General features: G+C 39.5%; 1 protein-coding gene across 1 annotated transcript in view; it reads right to left on the bottom strand.

Moving 5' to 3' along the window:
- The window catches only part of DNAH1 (dynein, axonemal, heavy chain 1), an 85020-nt gene that overhangs the window by 60445 nt on the left and 14351 nt on the right, over nt 1-10224 (bottom strand). The window lies entirely within an intron of this gene.

Raw genomic sequence — 10224 nt, forward strand, 5'->3', positions numbered from 1 at the left:
CCCCCACTTGCCCCCCCCCCCCCCAGTCTTCCTTGTCTCAGTAGCCGCATCGTCATGCACCCAACTGATCAAAACCCAGGGGCGATCCTTGGCCTCTTCCCTTCACTGTATGTGCACCTGGCACATTCAGTCCATTAGCAGCTCTCATGGACCCTACCTCCAAAGAAATTCCCAACGTATCCACTTCTCTCCTGCTCCCTAGCCACTACCCTGGTCCTAGCCACCATCATCTCTGGCCTGGACGACGGCATTAGTGTCTTCACTGATAGCCCTGCTTCCTCTCTTACCTCCTTACAGCCCATTCTCCACTTGGCAAAAAAGATATTTTAAATATGCTCTGCTCAAAGTTGCCAATGGCTTCTCACAGACCATAAGCGAGTTGTTACAGTCTACACAGCTTGCATGATTGGCCCAGCCTCCCTCTTGGCCTCTCCCCTGTCACTGTTGCCCTCTCTCACAACCCTGCAGCCACACTGACCCTGTCCTGCTCCTCAAATACCCCAAACTTGTCCCTACCTTCAGCCTCTGCACCGTCATTCCCTCTCCCAGAATCCTCTTTTTCCCTTGCTTTTTTAGGCCTCAACTCCAATGTAACCACCTAACGTAAAGTAGCCTCTTCAAGACATCCCTATTCCCTTACCTTGCTTTGTCTTCACAGTCCTTATCAGAACCCCAAACTATTTTTCACTGTCTGTCTTCCTGGCTGGGCTCGGAGCGCAGGCCTTTGTGGGTATGTCCACTTCTCTTTCCCTAATGCCAAGCACAGGATGGACACTTCCACACACATGGCTGGTTGCCTGGCTGAATTCACTTCCTCCCTTCTTTCTCAGTTTTGTTCCAGAATCCAATCCTTTCTCACTTGACTCAAAGGAAGATTACTACTCTTCCATCTCAACTAGTCTAAACCAATCATGGTAGAACTTGCCCAGACTATAACTGATTTATGAGAAGAAACATGTCCCAGTTATGATCAACGACTGATGCAGAGATATAGTCAAGCCCCCTTGTTCTGTCTCCCTTAAGACAAATTCTTTGGTGCCATTTATGCTCCAGAGTTACCCATGGGATCAGGCTGAGACAAGATTTCTCCAAAAACCACATCTTTGCCACCCCTATAGATGTCTCCTGAAAGGACTTTATCAAAAACTCGCACATCAGTCACTTGCACAAGAACCACCAAATCAGGATCTGCTTCTAGATAATCCAATCTTAGACAGAATTCAATGGACCCTGGACCTTGTTGTGTTCACGAGACTGCTGCTGCCATCTTGCCTGAGAAGCCAGGGTGCACTGAGACAGAGTTCCTGACTACCAAGCCTGGAACATCCTGCACTGGATTTCCTGTACAGGTGGAGCAATGCATTTTCCTGCTGTCTAAGGCAATCTGAGCCCAGCATCTTTGATACTTACAGCCAAAAAAAAAAAAAAAAAAAAAACCATTCTAAATGGTATCAAACTAAAGAAATGGAACTCTGGACAGTCAAGGTAGGGTGATTACATCAATTCAAATCTCCCAGCACACCCTCAAAAGAAGGAAGAAAAGACTACCAAAACTCACACATTTAGCACAACTAGAATAAAGAAAATGCCTCAACATCAAGTTAGAAAAATAAACATCAACTCCCAGTGAACTATCTCTCACACTACTGCTACAAGTCTTCAAGGAGAACAAGGGCAATCTAAGAAAAACTGCAGAAAAGAGCAATAGCTGTAGCCCCAAGACTGATCTAAAATCCTTCCAGAAAAAGAAACTACACTCTAACTGCAAAAATACTGAAAAAGCATCCTGGTAAATCACTTACTATAAGGAAAGGACTTAAGGGCATGCAATTCAAGGTAGTATTCTTTGAAAGGCATAACTTATGAGAAAGAAAGTGAAAGGAAAGAAGAGGAGCCCTTTAGAGACTGGAGGGTAAGGAAAAAGAAGCAAAAATGAAAATTTGAGTTCCATAAGATAAGAGAGAACAAAAAACTTGGAAGATACACAATCCGTCTGCCCAACACATACACACACACACACACACACACACACACACCCCCATCTGTTTAAAAACTAGTTTGCAGGACCGGCCCGTGGCTCACTCGGGAGAGTGCGGTGCTGCTAACACCAAGGCCATGGGTTCGGATCCCATATAGGGATGGCCGGTTAGCTCACTGGGTGAGCGTGGTGCTGACAACACCAAGTCAAGGGTTAAGATCCCTTTACTGGTCATCTTTAAAAACAAACAAAAAAAAACTAGTTTGCTACACTGACAGAAGAGGGCGCCCTTGAACTAGGAATCTTGCAAATCACCCCAAATCAATGCAATAAATAGACTGCTCAAACAAAAAAAAACTAGTTTGCTGCACTGACAGAAGAGGGCGCCCTTGAACTAGGAATCTTGCAAATCACCCCAAATCAATGCAATAAATAGATGAACGCAGACTACATTTATATAAGATTTATATTTTTCTGTAAGAAAAAAGAGAGCATCTTAACTGATGAAAATTCCCATCCGCTCCTCAAAAAATCAAGGATAAATAGCAGAAGAAAATTATAACACAATACTTCAAACAACCAAATATCTTCAAACAAGCTTTTGGACATATGAAAAACCACCTGGAATCAGAAATTCAAAAACAAAACACAGAAATGGACAAAAAAACAGAAAGAAAATATATTTAATTGAACTCAGGGAAAAAAATGAATGAGACAAAATTATCTCAGGGAGGGAGGAAGGCTAAATTACAAGGTGCCCAAGAAAAAATAGAGTCAAATCAAAATGTAGTAAAGTACATTGAAGAAAGGCAGGAATATAACCAAGGGGATGAAAATGAGAAAAAGAAAAAAACTGAAGAGGGCCAGGAAGTGGTTGAATTAGAAGATAAGCAAAGAAGCAGTAATATAGAGAGAGATATACAGATATAGATATGGACATAGATACATAATGGAATCCCTGATGAAGATAAAAATACAGCAGTGGAACAAAACTAAAATTTAAAACTATAATCTAAGAGAAATTTCCAGAAATAAAAGAATACCTGAATCTATGTGTTATTGGGTACTTTGAAAAATTGACCCAGAATGATCCCTGAGACATACAAATAAAGTTACTAGACTTTAAAGATTAAAAAAAAATTATCAAGCAAAAAGATTAAACAACTTACAAAGGAAGGGGCATCAGGCTTCTGAAAAGCAACATATGAAGCAAGGCAACAAAAGAACAGCATTTTAAAAAAACTCAAGGAGTAAAAGTGTGAACAAAGGATTTTATAGCCAGTCAAGCTGTCCTTCAAGTTTTAAATGTGCAAGAACTCAAAGAACTCTATATCCTGGATCCCTGTGTGAGACAGCTACTAGAAAAGGAATTTTATCCAAGCAAGGGATGACAGGGGAATTATTTTTTTATTTATTTATTTTTTAAAATTTATTTATTTATTTTTTCCTTTTTGTCTTTTTTCGTGTCCGGCAACGGATCGCAACCCTAAAAATTTATTTATTTATTTTTTCTTTTTTGTCTTTTTTCGTGTCCGGCAACGGATCACAACCCTCAGTGTCGCGCCCGTACCGGACCGGGACCGGCAACGGGATCGCAACCCTCGGTGTTGCTCCCACACCTCGCTCAGCCAGTGAGCGGGAACCGGTCTGTACGTGGGATCCGAACCCTCGGCGGGAGCGCCACCGCACTTCCCAAGCGGCGCACTGTAGCAGTGCGCCACCGGGCTGGCCCTGGAATTTTTTTTTTTAAAGACTGATATATATAATAGAGTTAATTATATTTATGCCTTTGTTTTGATGAAAACAAAGATCGAGATGAAAGTGGAAGAATATTATGTTAAAATAGTAAGTAGAAAAAAAGCAACTAAAAATGGGAGGTGACAGGCTGGGCTGGCTGGTTAGCTCACTTGTTTGGAGCATGGTGCTGATAACACCAAGGTCAAGGGTTCAGATCCCCATACCAGCCAGCCAAAAAAAAAAAAAGGGGGGGGAAGAGACAGGAATGAGGAAAGTAGAATAGGATCAAAGATTATTGCACAGGAAATAGAAGAGAGTTAGAGGATACCATTAAAAACAGACAAACCAGATTTTAAAGAGTTAAATAGAAAAGCAAGGGATTACTGGGACTATAAAAGGTATAAGTAAAAAAGAAACCTCTAAAATAAAGGTACAAGCCTTCCTAAATACCAAAAGAAATTTGAAAAGTAAAATAACAAAGAAAACACATCATGCAGAGAAAGAATATGACAGAATTGAAATCAAACATATTAGTCATATCAATAAACGTGAATGAGCTTAACTCACTTATTATAAGAAAAAGATTTTTAATTGGGCTCACAAAATAAGAACAAACTATATGTTGAAAATAAGAGACCTGTCTAAAACAAACTAATTCAGAAAGGCTCAAAATAGAGGGATATATCAGATAAATAGAAACAATAAGAAAGCCAGGTTACAATTCTAATATCAAAATAAAATCCAAGTCAAAAAGCATTAGAACTGATGGACACTTTTTAATGTTAAAAGCCACAATTCATAATGATGATATAACACACTATTCATAGTGGACCAAAGTAAGTGAAGGTATAGAAGACACAAATAACATAATCAATAAGATAGGTGCTATAAAATTTATATCTTTTATACCCTAATAATAAGGAACCACCTCTTCTCAAGTGCAAATGGAACATGCACAAAAATTGAGCGTATATCAGGTCACAAAAAAACATCAGCAAGCTCTGTTTAGTAGAAATATAAATAACACTCTGATCTCAATGCAATGAAACTAGAATTTTTTTTTTTTTGTCTTTTGTCTTTTTCCGTGTCCGGCAACGGATCGCAACCCTCAGTGTTGCCCCCGTACTGGACCGGGGACCGGCAACGGGATTGCAACCCTGGGTGTTGCTCCCGTGCCTCACTCAGCCAGTGAGCGGGAACCGGTCTGTATGTGGGATCCGAACCCTCGGGCGGGAGCGCCGCCGCGCTTCCCAAGCGGCGCACTATCCAGTGTGCCACCGGGCCGGCCCGAAACTAGAAATTATTAACAAAAATTTTAACAAGGCTTTTCCCTTTAAAATAGAAAATTTAAAATCCTTGTATTATTATTATTATTATTAGCTCCTTATATTAAACAAGTCTCAAATTAAAGGACAAATACAAATCAAATTTTTAGAATTAAAAAAACAATGAAATACTACATATCAGAATCTGTGGGCTTCTTTTAAAGCAATTATCAGAAAAAAGGTCATAGCCTTAAACAGATTTATCAGTAAGAGTAAAAATAAGTGAATTAAATTCCTAGCACGCATATGCATGTACACACACACACACACACACACACACACAAACTATAAAAATAACAAAAGGTAAGCCAAAAGGAGGCACAAGGAAGGAAATAATAAAGATAAAAGTAGAAATTAATGAGGTAGAAAATTCTTTTTATGAAGCAAGCATAAACTTTTGTTTCAAACCTGAAAAAGACAGTACCAAAAAAAAAAAATTACAAACAAACATCACTTATATCAACGTAAAAGTTCTAAACAACACATTAATCAACATAATCCAACACCACCCTAAGAAATGATACACCATGGCCAACTGGGATTTATTAAAGGAGTGCAAGGTTACTTCAATATTAGGATATCTATTAATATAATACACCATGTTAATAGATCTAAGGAGATAAATCATATGATTATGTCCACAGCTATTTAAAAAGCCTGTGACAAAAAACACTTAAGAAAATAGAAGGGCTGGGCCGGCCCGTGGCTCACTCGGTAGAGTGCGGTGCTGATAACACCAAGGCCCCGGGTTCGGATCCCATATAGGGATGGCCGGTTCGCTCACTGGCTGAGCGTGGTGCTGACAACACCAAGTCAAGGGTTAAGATCCCCTTACCGGTCATCTTTTAAAAAAAAAAAAAAAAGAGAAAAAAGAAAATAGAAGGGCTGGCCAGTTAGCTCAGTTGGCTAAAGCACAGTGTTGATAACACCAAGGTCAAGGGTTCAGCTCTCTTTACCAGCCAGCCACCAAAAGACAAAGATGAAAAGAAAAGAGAAATCGATGGATACTTTAATATGCAAATACAGAAATAAAGTCTTAAAGTTAGCTTTGTATGCTTAAAGGAAAACACTAGAGGAATTTGTACTATTATTAGGAAAAGGCAAGGATGCGTACTATCTCCACTACTAGAAGTATTAGAAAATGTTGTACTGGAGGTATTAGAAAACGCAGTTAAACAAGAGAAAGTAAATAGAGGAATAAGAATTGGAAAAGAATAAGTAAAACTATCTCTATTTACATATAATGTATACTTAGAAAGCCCTAGAGAATTAATGATAAAACAAACTCAAACATTAAAAGAATTTGCTAACATAAAAGGATATAAAATTAGTATATGCTGGCCAGCTGCCAAAAATAAACAAAAGAACTGAAGATGCTTCTATTCAGTGAATAATAAATAAATAAATAGAGTTAGCATAAAGAAAACAATAGACATAATAGTAAAGAAAATCCCATTTATAAAAGCAACAAAAATAAAATACTCAATAAGATTATGCAAAACTTATATGACCAAAACTTAAAGTACTCCTGAAAGATACAAAAGTAGAATTGAACAAATGGACAAACATTCCTTGCTTGTGTATAGGACAATTCAAGATCCTAAAGATGTCAGTCAGCTGTGCCTAAGGTAATTTAAAAATATAATGCAAGGGGCCAGCCCGTGGCTCACTCAGGAGAGTATGGTGCTGATAACGCCAAGGCCACGGGTTCGGATCCCTATATAGGGATGGTCAGTTAGCTCACTGGGTGAGCATGGTGCTGACAATACCAAGTCAAGGGTTAAGATCCCCTTACCGGTCATCTTTAAAAAATATGTCTCTGGGGGCCGGCCCAGTGGTGCACTGTGATAGTGCGCCGCTTGGGAAGCGCAGTGGCGCTCCCGCCGAGGGTTCAGATCCCACATACAGACCGGCTGCTCACTGGCTGAGCGAGGTGCGGGGGCAACGCCGAGGGTTGCGATCCCGTTGCCGGTCCCGGTCCGGTACGGGCGCGACACTGAGGGTTGCGATCCGTTGCCGGCCACGAAAAAAGACAAAAAGGAAAAAATATATATATATATGTCTGTGTGTGTGTGTGTGTGTGTGTGTGTGTGTGTGTATAATGTAATCTCAATAAAAATACCAAGTGTCTTTTTTTTTAAGGGGATCTTAACCCTTGACTTGGTGTTGTCAGCACCACGCTCACCCAGTGAGCGAACCGACCATCCCTATATGGGATCTGAACCTGCGGCCTTGGTGTTATCAGCACCACATTCTCCCGAGCGAGCCACAGGCCAACCCAATACCAAGTGTTTTTATGAATAGAGCTAGACAAGTTGATACTGAAGCTTATATGGGAAAATAAGCATGCAAAACATTATCAAAATTTCAACATTTTTTGCAGAAACAGAAAAATCCATCCTAAAATTCACAGAATCTCAAGGGATACCAAATAGCCAAAACAATCTTGAAAATGAAGAACCAAGTTGGAGGACTCAAACTTTCTGATTTCAAAACTTACTACATAGTTGAGTAATTAAAACAGAGTAGTATTGGCATAAAGACAGACATAGAGACCAGTGGAATACAATAGAGAGCCTAGAAATAAACCCTCACATATATGCTTAAATGATTTTCAATTAGGTGTCCAAAACAATTGAATGGGGAAAGAACAGTCTTTTCAACACATGGTACTAGGCAAACTGGATATCCACATGCTAAGAATGAAGTGGGCTGGCCAGTTATCTCAGTTGGTTAGTACAGCCTTATAGCACCAAGGTCATGGATTTGGATCCCTGTACCAGCTAGCCACCAAAAAAAAAAAAAAAGAAAGAAAAAAGAATGAATTAGAACCCTTACTTAACACTGTATACAAAAAATAACTCCAAATGGATCAAAGACATAAACATAAGACTTAAAACTACAAAACTCTTAGAAGAAAATATAAGGAAAAACCTTCATGACATTGGAGTTGACAATTATCTCTTGGATATGACACCAAAGGCACAATCAACAAAAGGAAAAATAGACAACTGAACTTCACCAAAATGAAAAACTTTTATGTATCAACAGACCCTATCAACAGAATAAAAAGGCAAGCTACAGAATGGGAGAAAATATTTGTAAATCACATAATCTTATAAGGGATTAATGTTTATAGAACTCCTAAATGTTTATAGAACTCCTAAAACTCAACAACAAAAAAACAAACAACCCAATTCAAAATGGGCAAAGGACTTGAATAGATATTGCTCCAAAGAAATTATACAAATGGCCAATAAGCTCATGAAAAGATGTTCATCATCATTAATCATTAGAGAAATGCAAATCAAAACCACAATGAGATACCACTTCACACCTGTTAGGATGGCTATTATTTAAAAAAAACAAAACAAATAGAAATGAACACCAATAAAATAACAAGTATTGGTGAGGATGTGGAGAAATTGGAACCTATGCTCTGTTGGTGGAAATGTAAAATGGTGCAGCTGCTATGGAAAGGAGGACAACAATTCCTCAAAAAATTAAAAATAGAATTGCCATATGATCCAGCAATTTCACTTCTGAGTACATACCCCAAAGAACTGAAAGCAAGGCCGGCCCATGGCTCACTCGGGAGAGTGTGGTGCTGATAACACCAAGGCCATGGGTTCAGATCCCATATAGGGATGGCTGGTTGCTCGCTGGGTGAACTTGGTGCTGACAACACCAAGCCAAGGGTTAAGATCCCCTTACTGGTCATCTTTAAAAAAAAAAAAGAAAGAAAAAAGAACCGAAAGCACAGACTTGACAATAGCTAAAAGGTGGAAGCAACCCAATTGTCCATGGACGGATGAGTAGATAAAATGTGGTATGTACACACAATGGAATATTATTCAGCCCCAGAAAGGAGGGAAATTCTGACATGTGCCACAGCATGTATGAACCTTGAAGACATTATGCTAAGTGAAATAAGCCAGTCACAAAATGACAAATACTGTATGATTCCTCTTACACAAGGTACTTAGAGTAGTCAAATTCAGAGACGGAAAATAGAATGGTGGTTTCCAGGGGCTGGGGGGAGGGGGAAACGGGGAGTTATTGTTTAATGGGTACAGTTTGTTTTGTAAGATGAACAAAGTTCTGTGGATAGATGGCGGTGACGGTTGCACAACAATGTAAATGTTCCTAATGCTACTGAACTGTACACTTAAAAATGGTTAAAATGAGGGCTGGCCCATGGCTCACTTGGGAAAGTGTGGTGTTGATAACACCGAGGCCACAGGTTTGGATCCTATATAGGGATGGCCGGTTAGCTCACTTGGGAGAGCGTGGTGCTGACAACACCAAGTCAAGGGTTAAGATCCCCTTACTGGTCATCTTTGGGGAAATAAATGGTTAAAATGGTAAGTTTTATGGCATGTATATTTTACCACAATTTAAGAAAATAAATAATTTTCAAAAATAAACATGCAAAGGGCCGGCCTGTGGCTCACTCGGGAGAGTGTGGTGCTGATAACACCAAGGCCACGGGTTCAGATCCCATATAGGGATGGCTGGTTGCTCGCTGGGTGAACTTGGTGCTGACAACACCAAGTCAAGGGTTAAGATCCCCTTACCGGTCATCTTTTAAAAAAAATAAATAAATAAAATAAATAAAAAATAAACACGCAAGAATATCCAGGAGAACACTAAATGGGAAAAAAGCTACCAGGGGACTAGCCATAGGAGACATTAAAACACCTATAAAACTCATATAATTAAAACAGTGTAGTACAAGTACATGAATTGATAAACAGACCAATGGATTAGAATTAGAAATAGACCCAAGTACAAATGGAAATCAGTATATGATAAAGATGGTATGCCAAATCACTAGGCCAAAGATGGAGGTTTTAATAAATGCTGCTGTGATAACTGGTTAGTCATTTGAAAGAAGATAAAGTTAGGTCCACAGCACACACCATGCATAAGGATGAATCAAGTATATAAACACAATAAAAATAAAACCATACAAGTACTAGAAGAAAACCTCAAAATAAGGAAATACTTTCTAGCTTAAAATCCAGATGCAATAGAAAAAAAAGATAAATAAGAATGTCTAGGGCCGCCCGGCGGCGCACTGCTACAGTGTGCCGCTTGGGAGAGCGGCGGCGCTCCCGCCGAGGGTTCGGATCCCACATACAGACCGGCCGCTCACTGGCTGAGCGAGGTGCGGGAGCAACA

Source organism: Galeopterus variegatus, unplaced genomic scaffold (assembly GCF_000696425.1).
Source record: "Galeopterus variegatus unplaced genomic scaffold, G_variegatus-3.0.2 Scaffold806, whole genome shotgun sequence".
NCBI classification, from domain to species: domain Eukaryota; kingdom Metazoa; phylum Chordata; class Mammalia; order Dermoptera; family Cynocephalidae; genus Galeopterus; species Galeopterus variegatus.